Source organism: Silene latifolia, chromosome 6 (genome assembly GCF_048544455.1).
Source record: "Silene latifolia isolate original U9 population chromosome 6, ASM4854445v1, whole genome shotgun sequence".
Taxonomy (NCBI): domain Eukaryota; kingdom Viridiplantae; phylum Streptophyta; class Magnoliopsida; order Caryophyllales; family Caryophyllaceae; genus Silene; species Silene latifolia.
The window spans coordinates 135,231,521-135,245,831 of NC_133531.1; positions in this window are offsets into that span (position 1 = coordinate 135,231,521).

Below are 14,311 nucleotides of genomic sequence, written 5' to 3' on the forward strand. Positions count from 1 at the left end.
TCTAAGGAAAGAAGAGAAAAGGTTAAAAAAGACTATAAACATAAAGTCATGAGTGCTATATGGGGAATGTCCGACTCCGAGGAAGATGAGGAACTCATCGAGGAGGAACTTGAGGCTAAAATGTGTCTTGCAAATCATGGTAAAGAAAAAGTCTCAAAAACCTCAAAACTTGAACACTTAAGATGCCTCATGGCTAACCCCGACGATTCCGACTCCGATTCCGACAACGAGGTAAATCATCTAAAGGCCAAGGCTAGAACTTACTCCAAAGAGAAAGTATGTAAGCTTCTTGATCAACTTCTTGATAAGTGTCGGTCTCAAACTAATAAGCTTGACATAATGCAAAATGAAATTGAGGAAATTGCTCAAGAGAACTTTAATCTGAAAAATGAACTAAAAGCAACAGACTGCGTCACTGTCACTTCGAAGCATATAATGAAGTTAAAAGAGTCAACAAGTTAAACAAACATTTGACTAAAGAACTAGAGCGTCTTAGGTTGACCCCCACGGACGTCTCTGACCTTGAGAATGTCAACACAACTTTGGTGATGCAAGTTTCCCAACTAACCAAAGAACGTGATGACGTTTTGAAGGACAAAGATGGTCTTGAAAATGAGATCTATGACCTTGTAGTTGAAGTTGTTGACTTAAGAGAAACAGTCTCAAGATCAATTTGCTTCTGACCACGAGTTGGACAAATTCAAAAGAAAAAGTGAATGGTTGGAAAATGAAAATGAGTGTCTTAAAAGTGAGGTTGTTTGTCTCAAGAATGAAATAGAAGATCTCCATGATAGGCTTACCTTCTTTCAAAAAGGTATGCCCGAATGTAGCACTTCTAGGTCTTCACCTCACCATAGATCCGATGAAATCGTTGATCTAAGCAAGAGACTTGACGAGATGACATCTAAATATGAAGAGTCCAAAGAAAGAATCATTTATCTCGTGTCTAAACTCAACAATCACACCCATGACTTCATTGTTGAGAAAAGATTGTCCATTGAAAGTGTCAACAATGATGAACTCAAAAGAGAAAAGGAAAAGAATTTGCATCTTCTTTCACGTGTCCATGACTTGACCAATGAACTTGTTAATGCTAAGAACATCACTGAAAAATGGGAAGGAAGTCAAACCGTGTTAAACTTCCTCACGAATCAAACCGAGAAATGCGATAAAACTGCTGGTTTGGGGTTCAAATGGACAGTCGATCGACCGTTGCATCGAGAAGCCTAAAAACGATTTTAGAGGAAGGAAGTATGTAGGTCTTCCCGAATACATCATTTGCAATTATTGTGGTGACAATGGTCATGTTTTTAATGGTTGCACAAAACGTTTTGATGACATTGACAAGAACACCAAAGCATTAAATGAAATGAACATTAAGAAAGACACCACAAGTTATGTTGATCACAAAAGGGGACCCAAATTCATTTGGGTTCCTAAACTCAAAAATTAATCTTGTGTAGGGCTTGGTGAGAGGCGGCCGCAATTGGTACTTGGATAGTGGATGCTCTCGTCACATGACGGGTGATAGAAGCCAATTCCTCTCACTTAAAGCGTATGATGGTGGCACGGTAAGGTTTGGTGACAACAAGAAAGGTGAAGTAATTGGTATTGGAAAAGTTGGTAAGTCATCCTTACTTTGTGTCGACAATGTGCGGCTTGTCAAAGGTTTGAAACATAATCTCCTTAGTATATCTCAACTTTGTGATAAGGGTAATGTTGTTGAATTTCATGCTAATATGTGTCGAATTTTTGATGCCACTACTAATGAACTAATACTCGAAGGAAGACGTGTCAAAGATGTTTACTTAACTAATTTGAACTCTCTATCCGGTCACACCATGTCTTGCATGAGTGTAATGAACAATGATCCTTGGTTATGGCATAAAAGGTTTGGTCATGTTAGTACAAAAACTCTTAATACCCTTAAAAGACTTGATTTGGTTGAAGGCATTCCTAATATAAAATTTGAAATTGATAAAGTATGTGATGAATGTGCTAGGGGTAAACATGTTAAAAGTTCCTTCAAATCCAAAAGAATTATGAGTACATCTCAACCTTTGCAACTTTTACATATCGACTTGTGTGGACCAATGAGAACTAGAAGTAGAGGTGGTAGTCGTTATGTGTGTGTCATTGTTGATGATTACTCTAGGTTTGTTTGGGCACTCTTCCTAAGCTCTAAGGATGAGACATTTGATGAGTTTCTAATTTGGTTAAAGAAGATTCAAAATAAACTTGGTTTAAAACTTGTTTCAATGAGAACCGATCATGGAACCGAATTCGAAAACTCATCATTTGGTGCTTATTGTGATGACAATGGTGTAGACCATAACTTCTCGGCTCCTAGAACCCCACAACAAAATGGTGTGGTTGAAAGGATGAATAGAACCCTTGAAGGAATGGCTAGAACAATGTTATTAACTAGTAAGTTGCCTAAGAACTTTTGGGTAAAAGCGGTAAATACCGCTTGCTACATTTATAATCGTGTCATGATAAGGAGTATCTTAAATAAAACCCCTTATGAATCATTGCGTGGAAGAAAACCCAACATTTCATATTTTAGATGTTTTGGAAGCAAATGTTTTGTTCACAACAATGGTAAAAACAATTTGGGTAAGTTCGATCCACGTAGTGATGAAGGAGTATTTATTGGGTACTCCGATCATAGCAAGGCCTATAAAGTCTACAATAAACGAACCTTGTTAATTGAAGAAAGCATCCATGTCATTTTTGATGAATCTAGTGTGCTTGGACAGGTACAAAACATGGACAATGATGATGAGGACGATGACGATGAGTTTGAGATTGGTCTTGTTCGAAAAGACTTCGTGTTCACGGATGAAGAAGCTCCCAAAGATTGAATTGCAACAGACACGTAGACTGTCACCTTCAAAGGAGAGCAAGCAACTCGGGGGAACACGGAGTACCGATTCCTCTCTGGAAGCAACAGACCAACGATCGTTGCTTCTACCTCGAATCGAAGATAACCAAAACGGTGAGGATGAAGAACCTTCCGTTAAGGCCAATAGCAACGGCCATCGAGGCGATGCGGTGAGGGGGAACAAGAAACTATTGTTCCAAAGAAGTGGAAACATCAAAGCTCTCATCCACTTACTAATCTCACAAGTGATCTCAACTCGGGAATTCGGACAAGATCATCTCTCAACAATCTCGCTCACCTCAATGAGTATTGTGCCCACAATGCGTTCCTCTCTCAAATTGAACCTTCAAATGTAACAATCGCCTTGACGGATGCGGATTGGGTGCTTGCCATGCAAGATGAGCTCAATCAATTCAAAAGAAACGAGGTATGGCACTTAGTCCCTAGACCGCCTAATCGTACCGTCATTGGTACTAGGTGGGTCTTTCGCAACAAGCTTGATGACTCGGGAGAAATCGTAAGGAACAAGGCTAGACTAGTGGTGCAAGGTTATAACCAACAAGAGGGTATTGATTACGATGAAACCTATGCACCGGTAGCTAGACTTGAGGCCATACGATTGCTTATAGCTTTTGCGGCTCACAAAGGCATTAAACTCTTCCAAATGGATGTCAAAACCGCTTTCTTAAATGGATATTTGGAAGAAGATGTCTTTGTAGAGCAACCACCGGGCTTTGAGAACAATGATTTGCCTAACCATGTTTTCAAATTAGACAAAGCTCTTTATGGTTTAAAACAAGCACCAAGATGTTGGTATGATAGATTGTCTAAATTTCTTATTGAAAATGGTTTTAAAAGAGGCTCCGTTGACAAAACATTGTTCTTGAAGCAACAGTCAGACGAACTGTTGGTTGTACAAGTATATGTTGATGACATTATATTTGGTGCAACAAATGAACTCCTTTACTTATATTTTTCGGAACTAATGAAATCGGAGTTTGAAATGAGCATGATGGGTGAGTTAGGATTCTTCCTTGGGCTCCAAATTAAACAATCAAAGGATGGAATCATGATCCATCAACAAAAGTATATTAAAGAAATGCTTAAGAAATTTGGGATGACTAATGGTAAGCCTCATGATACACCCATGGTAGCCGGGTCCAAATTGGACAAAGATGAACTCGGTAAGAATGTTAGTGATAAGGTGTATAGAGGTATGATAGGCTCACTTCTCTACTTGACCGCAAGTCGTCCCGACATTCTCTTTAGTGTATGCTTATGTGCTAGGTTCCAAGCAAATCCGAAAGAATCACATTTCAAAGCCGTTAAACGAATTCTTCGGTATTTGATTGGAACCCAAAATCTTTACCTATGGTACCCCTTATATTGTCTTTTTGATCTTATAGGCTTTTCGGATGCGGACTATGCGGGGTGCACGGTGGATAGAAAGAGTACCTCCGGAATTGCAACGTTCTTGGGTCCTTGCTTGACTTCTTGGGCTTCAAAGAAACAAAACACGGTAGCTCTTTCTACGGCCGAAAGTGAGTACGTTAGCGCGGCACATTGTTGTTCTCAACTCCTTTGGGTAAAACAACAACTCTTGGATTTTGGTATTATTTTTGACTCCATTCCTTTAATGTGTGATAATACGAGTGCAATAAATATTTCCAAAAATCCTATTCAACACTCTAAAACCAAGCATATTGATATCCGTCACCATTTTATTCGAGATCATGTGGAAAAAGGACATATTAAACTTATCTTTTGCAAGACCGAAAATCAAATTGCCGACATTTTTACTAAGCCACTTGCAAGAGAACATTTTGAGAAATTTAGATTAGAAATTGGGTTAATTAATAGCATGTGATTTTTTTTGTGAGTTTTACACAATTCCTTAATTGATTAAATTAAAATTGGACATATGTTATTGAGTGTTCTAAGTGCATTGAATTCATGATTAGACCAAAAATTGACACCGTATTTGTGAGTCGGTAATCACTCAACCTCATATCTAAATTTACGTTTATTATATGCTACCTTGCGTTTTTATTTCGAGTAATTAAACTTGTCTAGTTGGGCCAACCACCTCACTTGTCACATTTAATGGGCCATTAACTTCTAAAACTAAAACCTACACCTACCCGTCCAATCCGCCTAAACCCACTAACCTTTCCATCTCCCAAATCCATTAACTCCATAGCTATCCTACCCTTAATCCACAATGGTAAAAACCTCCTTTAACACACCCATACCCATCAAACCCACAAAAGTTACCTCACCACCTGTCACATCCAACCCACCGACATCAACTACACCAACAATGACCTCAACCAAAACCTCATACGCATTCCCTCCTCAAACATCAAACACGACTCCATCACCTTCGACAAACCCAGATCCACCTAGCCCTCAACCATCACCAAAACCCACTAACCCTCCATCATCCGACGACATACCCATCGCCTCAATGGTAGGACGGCGCACGCGAGGTGTTCGAAAGAAGAGCTCCACTGTTCCGAGCTCCTCCTCGAACCGGTGACGGTATTGGTTGAAGATGTTGAAGATGAAACCGAATTTGATTTGAATGAAAACCCATCAAAGTCCAGCGAGTCGACCCGACTCGGCGAAAAAGAACAACAAGAGAAAAGAAAAGCCTCCTCCTCTCAATTACCCCCAATTTCAGAAACTTTCGAGCAAAGCAATGTTGATAACCCGATTGTTGATACCCCAATTGAAAATCCAAATGAACCCCCTCAGAAAAAATCGAAACCTTCAAAGAAAAAGCTTGTCTACCTTGCTCCCTCAGATCCGGTGTCCCTTATCTCGAAATGGGACTTGGCCGTGGTTTGGGATCAACTTGAGAGTATTGATCTCCCTACTTCAATTTACAAAAGCGTGAGAGGTTAATGAACATCAAAGCTATTCACTCCCCTCGGGTTTACACTCAAACGTGGTTTGACCCGCCCCGCCTTTCACTCGACCCGAGATATGGTTTTAGCTCAAGGTTGGGAAAAGCGTTGGAAATGCGAGAGCCGGTGTTTGTTAGTGAGGTGATTCAATTCTTTGCTACGGTACGGGTTGATAAATCTGGTGAAACTCTTACGGCCAAGGTGAACGGTAAGCCCCTTAAACTGTCTCAATCTGATTTCGCTACCGCCCTTGGTATTCCCGTTGGAGGTTATGACAAACTCCCCTCCGAAACTTGGGTGGCTTTGTCTTATGCCTCACCTCTTAGCATTGCTCAAACCGTTTGTCCCAAAACTGTTTCCCCCGGACCCGTGAGCAACACCCAAATCCCACCTCCTCTTCGAATCATTTTTAACATGTTGTGTCGCTCAATTTATCCTTCGGGTGATAGAGGAAAGCTCACCATAGCCCAACAATACTTAATCTATCATATTGCTACCCATAAGAAGGTGAACCTAGTTGGTTTGATGTTTAAAAGATTTCACCTTATTTCAACCAAGTTTCGTCGACCTTCTTCTAGTATAATTTACCTCCCCTATGGCATGTGGTTATCGGTTGTGCTCAAGGCACAAGGGGTGTTGGTAAACACTAGCTTGGGTTCGTTGGATATGTGTGATGTGATGAGTGATGGGCAAATGGGAAAGATGTTGATCAAAATTGAGAATGATGAGCTGATTTCTGTGAAAATTAAAAAGGACCCGGAAGTTGGGTCATCAAGTCAAGTGAATGCGGGTGGTATGAGGGAAGTACTCAATGCCGTGGCAGAGTTAGGTGCGTGGCTTAAGGAAGATGCTCGTAAGAAGGACTTGGCCATCTCGGCCCTTGCCTCCACAATGGATCTCATCCGTGGAGAGGTGGACATCATTTCCACTCTTGTGTCAACAAAAGAAGTCGGTGATGATCATGTGGATGATGACCCGTTGGGTAGTGGCTCGGATGGTGAACAAGCCTCCTCCCCTTAGCCTTCCTCCTTCCTCTCGGCCCTTTTAACCTTTTACCCGTATCCCCTCATTTTGTTCCACCTTGGTTGTGCCTTTCTAAGACTATGTTTTATTGCTTGTTATTTTGAACAATTGGTGGTGTACTTTAAACTCTATTTAGCTTTGTTGAACTTTGATTAACTTATGCTTAATCCTTGTTGATGTTGACCTTGTTACCTTGTCACACCTACATGTGTCTTTTTGTGTTTTCTTATGACTATTTGCACTCTAATGCTTGTGACATCCCTATCCTTTTGATGATGTCAAGAGGGGGAAAAGGTAAACTCATGCTCTAAATCTCCTTGCTTATTGATTAAACTAATGGCTTGTCTAACCTTCTTAGCTTGATTCTTGTTTGAGGCAACGTAAACTTGTCTTGATAGTTTGATTCTAGTTTTTGCCCTTGGTAAGGTAATATTGTCCCTTCTCTATCATTGGATCTTGCTTGTTAAAAATCTTGAATCAAGGTGCTTAAAATTGCTTATACATTCGTTTGGGGCTTGTCATCATCAAAGGGGGAATTTGTTGGGTTCCTTATGTTGATGATAACATGCCCATTTGATTTGTGCTATCTTAGTTTACCTTTTCAGGACTAATGATGTAATCAAGCTTGGATTAAGAAGTGTTGAAGTTGTTACTAATCCCATTGTAATTAGTCGTGTGTCATCTAATGTACAAGTGAGAAAGTAGAGTATAGCAGAGTAATAGAAACGGTCCAGATGACTGTTGCTTTCACACGCAAACAGCTGAGTGGACTTTGCCACAACTCGTAGAAACTTGAAGCTTCTTTTTTATCTTTCAAAAGCTTTCACGTGATTCTTCTTTCAAAGATAAATATCAGATTTTTATTAAGGAGGTAGTATTCAATAAAGAGTGGTTTGAATTATTCAAAATGTTTCCTCTTTATGCAAATTCAATCCTTTGGTTTTTAAGAAAACAAAAATTGCTTTTTGCCATTTTGGTGCTAACTTGTCATCATGTGACTTGTCTCACATCCTTTGTTTTTCTGAAAAAGCATGAGCATTTAAGGTTGTCTTTCAAACCTTCTTTCTCTATTCTTACCTTTACAAAAGACTCCTTTTTGGTGCAAGTTATTAGGTGGTTGCAAATGGTCTTCACATGTGAGGTCTTTGACCCTTCAAAACCCTAGCAACCCCCTTCACTCACCTCCTCTATATAAACCGTGCTCCCTCTTCATAAATCCCCAAGACTTTTCTGATTTAATTCTTCCATATTTGCAAAGTATTTTTAAAGCTTAAAAATCGTGTTTCATTTGCAAAATCTTTTTAAAAGTCTTCAAGTGTCTTTCGGTTTCTACGATCGTGTACTTTGTTGCTTCTCTATACTAAACTCTCTTGCTTAAAAGTGTTGATCTTGTAAAAGTTGTCCACCTCTATTCTTTGTTAAGAATGTGTTAGTGGAAACTTGATCCTTTACATTTTAAGTGTGTTAGAAGAGTTTAGGACGGAGTAGTCTTTTACTCTTGACAACCGGAGTAGGTTGTGAGTTGGCAATCGGAGTAGATTGCGAGTTAGCTTGTCATAGAACGGAGTAGTTCTTGTACTAGCTTTGCAACCGGAGTAGGTTGGCGTCTTTTATTACAAGGGTCTTTTAGTTGTCGGAGTAGATCACTAAAGGAAAGTAATAAAAAGGTAGATTGGACGTAGGCACTTTAGTATTTGCCGAACCAATTCAAAAATCTCGTATTCATTGCTTATCACTTTATTTCCGCTGTTTACTTTCTTTGTTTGTTTGTTTCGTTTTGCTTAAACTTAGAAGCAACAGTTCATCATACTGTCGTATTTGGCCTGCAGTAATACTCTACAAACTGAGACAAATAGATACAGTCAGAACGATTGTTGCTTTCATACTTCAGCAAACATTCATCGTGATACTTGTTCAATCTTTCAATATTATTCAAAGTATCATCTAATCTCTTTTGTTTACTTAACTTACTTTAATCCAATAAAGTTGAAGTTAAAATTTTTTAAAAGAGTACCTAATTCACCCCCTCCCCCTCTTAGGTACTTGAATCCATAAACTCATCAACATGTACCTCCCAAACTTCCCTCCGACTATGCGCCATGCCCCAAAGCACCGTCCCTCCACTGTCACGGCATACAGCTCCAATGCCCACACCCACGCCATCCTTTACCCCCGCATCGACATTTAGCTTCACCCATCCCGTATCAGGACTTTTCCAACCATCCCCCGACATCCCATCACATAGCTGCTGCCCGCCACCCCTCATAGCCCGCACCAACGACTCCCCTTCCATCTCCTCCACAACCCGTTGTATTCTTTTCACCACCTCAGCCACCTCAACCCGTCCTCCCTCAAAAACAATCCTATTCCTCGCCTCCCATACCGCCCAGCAGACTACCATCATTAACCCGTACTCCCTCTTCCACAATTCACGCCAACACCCCTCCACCCAATCTCGCACCGTGCTAGCTCCCCATCCCTCTTCACCCAGCAGCTCAACCTCCTCCCACACACTCCTTGTTACCCCACAATCCCGAAACAAATGAAGACCCGACTCGACATGACACTGACACAACGGACACAAGACATCATCATGACCGACTCGATTATGTAAATTTACCTTTGTAGCTAGAGCGTCGTTACACAATTGCCAAAAGAATAGCTTGATCCGGGGCCACACTTGGACCTTCCACAAATTATTCCAAAGCCATTTGCTCTTCTCCCAATTCGAAATCTCCATAGTCTCAACATCCTCCCCGACAAGCAGCTTATATGACGAACGAACAGTGTATTCGCCATCCCGTTCCAAGCTCCAATACCACGAATCCTCATACCCCTGACGACCCAAGCAAATATTAGAAACTCGCTCCTGCTCAAAAGGCAACAAACACTCCTCCAATTTTTCCATGTTCCACGCACTCCCATCACCCGTCATCAGCTCCGCCACCCTCATCTCCTCTCTTCCTTCAATCCGCGGTGAAAGGACCTTCCCCGTCTGAGTACCCCTATCCACGCATCCCTCCACACCATAGTCCCTTGCCCATTACCAATACACCGTCGCAAGCCTCGAATCACCACATCCCGAGCTCCTAAAATCCCACGCCACGTATAGCTCGGATTATTGCCACACCCCGCAGCTAAGAAATCACCCTCCCCGTAATACTTACCACGCATAATACGAGCCCACAAGCACTCTAGTTCCATCAACAACCGCCAAGCTTGCTTACCCAAAAGAGCCTGGTTCGAAGCATTGAAATCCCGAAAACCCATACCCCCCATGCATTTCGGAGTACACATACGTTTCCACGACACCCATGAGATTTTCTTCTTCTTACCCTCCTCTTGGCCCCACCAAAACCTCGACACAATCGCTCTAAGTTCATCACAAAAAGAAGCAGGGAGTTTAAACACGCTCATCACATAGGTAGGGAGTGAATTGGCAACCGCCTTTATAAGAACCTCCTTACCCGCCTTAGACAATATTTTCCCACGCCACCCTTGCAAACGTTTATAGAGCTTATTGCGTACAATATCCGTGATTGGCTTCTTCGACCGTCCCACAACAGTAGGTAAGCCAAGGTAACGTTCTTGCTCCTCCACAACACGGACACCCAATCTCCCAGCAATACTATTCTTCCTCTCCTCCGACACCCCACGGCTAAAAGAAACTGTCGTCTTATCCAAATTGACCTTCTGCCCCGAAGCCAATTCATAGCGCTCCAAAATATTCATTACTTCGTCTGCCTCTTCCTCACTCGCCTTAACGAAGAAAATGCTATCATCGGCAAATAATAAATGCGAGACAACCGGGGCCTGTGCCGCAACCCGCAGCCCATGAAGTGAGCCCGCCTCAACCGCCCTACACATCAAATTAGACAAAACCTCCGCACATAAGATCAAATTAGACAAAACCTGAGCTATTAACTTGGGTGTAATTTAATAAAAAAATTTGACGTGGGAGTAAATGTAAAAATGTGCATTTGACGTGGGTGTAATTGATAATTTACTCTAAAACAAAACAAGGCATCACTATACTAGGATTGCCGAATTCATAATACACATAATTCGAATTCGCAATTCGCTCAAAATAGGGAATTGAATACGCAAAGTATGACAAAAAAAAGCAATTCGCGAATTCATAATTACTAATACGCTTCATTTATTTAATGATAATAACAAAAAAAAAACAAAAGGTTCATTGCATAAAAATCAGCAATTTAGCATTACAAAGTGACGGAACCACCAAAATAAGTCTACTGATCATATTTTTCTGGTTTATTAAGTAAACACAAAGTGACGAAACCAGACAAAACATCAAAATAAGATTAAGTTGCTAGTATACTAATACATTTTCTCCTTTCCCTTTGATGATCTTTAAAGTTGATCATATTATATTGAATTTTTATGTTATAGTACACGAATTGAACTTGTAAAATTCGCTAATTTTGATATATAATTCGCGAATTAGTTCGAATTTATACATGAATTAAACTTTTAGAATTCTCTAGTTTTTATATATAATTCGCGAATTAGTGCGAATTAATACATGAATTAAACTTTTAGAATTCGCTAGTTTTTATATATAATTCGCGAATTAGTGCGAATTAATTCGAAAACGTATTGCGAATTGATACGCGCGTATTAATTCGCAATACGCACCCTATGTTAGTGAATTAGGTAACCCTGCACTATACTTTACCTTAGATTAATCCAAAATCGATAGTGTATAAATTAGATGGAAGATTGTCTACGAAATCACATCAACCAAAAAACATACATACTCGTACATAAAATTACATGTTCGTTGAAGAAACTTACTTTTTTTTTTTAAGTACTCGTAGGATAGGATTGAACCCGTTTAACTATAATACGGATATGTTTTTCTTAAATAAAAATTTGTGTTTCAGAGAAAGGACGTGCAAGTACGCAATAGGTAAAGAGGGGAAAGTATTAAGTAATGTATAAAGAAAGAATATACGAAGAACATGTCAGTGAATGACAAAGCCCTAGGCCATTAGATACTTAAGAACATGTCGGTGAAAGACAAGGCCCAAGGCCACTAGATACTTGAGTTGTGACAATAATTTATACAAGCTATTAAGAACCCTTCGTCAATCATAAAAAAAAACAAGGCATCACTATTACTATACCTTTGTGTTAGGGTGTAAACCCTTGTTCCACATCGGTAGAATAAAGATGGAAGATTATCTTTATAAGTGTCTACAAAATATAATAGTACGAGGCTTTTTGGGAAGGAGCCCAAGAGTAAATCCGTGAGGCTTGACCCAAAGCGGACAATATCGTACTATTATGGGTTGTGGACACAGATGCAGCAGAGGCCCGACACGGGGATATTCACGCTTCTGCACAACAAGTGGTATCAGAGCCCAAGGTTCGGCTTAGGCTAGACACGAGGATGCATCAGCAGGCCCAAGACTTGAAGTTCTACACTGTAAGACATGGAACTCCTAGCTCGGGCTGAGTCCTTGAGCAAGCCCGGTCCAGGGCTAAATGAATGAAAGGCGTCATAGGTCTTGTGGGACAAAGACCATTTGTGTACTAGAACTGTTGATCAGGTAGACCCTTATCAGATTGGGTGCCACAGGTCTGGTGGGTCCTTTACAGGTTGGATGCTAGAGACCGTTTGTGTTCTAGGACTTTTGAAGTGACGGACTCGGTCCAGGGTATATTGGATGCAGAGGATGTTCGATATGCATGTGTAGCAAATTCCCAAGAAGGGCACATGAACATGCAGACTCAGAAGCATGTGGGGGCACTCACTTGACCAGGCGGTGACATGTGGTGCAAGACATGGCTCATGGTAGCATGGTGTGTCGGCTAAGGGGAGGTTATCAAGACTTGTGATGTTTCTTTCGGGTGTCTAGAAGTTGGGGCTGTAGAGTGGGGGAGTTCTCCAGGTAGGTCAAGGTCCGAGTCAAGATGATGGTCCTTGGTTTGAGGGGATGATTGTTAGGGTGCAAACCCTTGTCCCACATCGGTAGAATAAAGATGGAAGATCATCTTTATAAGTGTCTACAAAATACAATAGTACGAGGGCTTTTGGGAAGGAGCCCAAGAGTAAATCCGTGAGGGCTTGGCCCAAAGCGGACAATATCGTACTATTATGGGTTGTGGACACAGATGCAGCAGAGGCCCGACACGGGGATATTCACGCTTCCGCACAACACTTTGATTAATTCAAAATCGATATTGTATAAATTAGATGGAAGTTTGTCTACAAAATCACATCAACCAAAAAAACATACATTCGAATACATAGAAACAAACACACAAAACAGAAAGAATGGAAAACATGAAGACAATAATGATGGCATTGGCGATAATGGCACTAGTAACTTCAACATGGGCACAAGATTGCTCCTCGAATTTGAAGGACATTGCTAATGATTGCGATGCCACTAAAACAGCTGACGAAATTGCAACTTGTTGCGCAGACATTAGTTCTATAGCCGCCACTGATAGAACTTGCTTCTGTCTCTTAATTTTCGAGGCTTTTGGTCAAGAACCCGACTTTATAGCCGAAACCAACGAACTCTTCACTTTCTGTGCCATTGACGGTTCTTTTGAGACTTTGTGCCCAAGTATTCTTCTTTCTTTATTTCTCTCTTCTTCATTATTTACTGTCATCTATTATTCCATATTACTACTCTGTAGTACTCCGTATTAATTTATTTAATATTCGTTGAAACTAAATTATTTTTGTTTCTAGGTTTTGTGGCTCCTAGTCCAGTTGGAGCTTAACTCGGATCAACTAACTTCATCTCAATCGAAGCTTTTCGTTTCAATTTCATGTTAAAAAAAATCGATCAAGTGTATTATTCATGTATTTGCTTTTCTGTGGAGAGCGCGAGAGTTGAGTGTATCTTATTAAACATTTAATAATGAAATAAATGAATGTATTGCATATTATATTATCAATTTAAGAAAAATTATCGTCTCGTTATTCTGCTTGTGGTTCTTCCTTTCCTTTACTAGACTTTCATTTTAATAACATTAATGCCAAATTTGAGTCACAGTAGGCAGTTAAGGTGAGATGAGCCATTTGCAAACAATATTCCTTGACCAGGGGCATGTTTAAGGTATCCCAGTTCCCTTCTTTCAGCCTCATAGTGATCTGCAGTGGGGCATTATTGTACAAAACAGATACACGGAGAAAGCAATGTCAGTTCTAGTTATAGTGAGATAAATAAACTTAACCATAAGCCCTCTGTAAATTTCGGAATTTTGCAAAGGTATCCCTTTGTCTGGATAGAATTTGCAATGACATTCAGAAGGCAATGCTTCTTCTCATGGTTCATCTTACCCTCCTTGGCTCCCTTTCTTGGGTCCTTTTGATGGGTAGAACCCTTCATCTTGGAATGGTAACTAGGCGGTAGGAGAAACGGGATCTTATAAGCGTCACTTGTTGGGCAAATCTGTTCATGGTTATCAAAGCAAGGAAATCGGTAAGGAATAGTAGATGGAGGGGTCAACT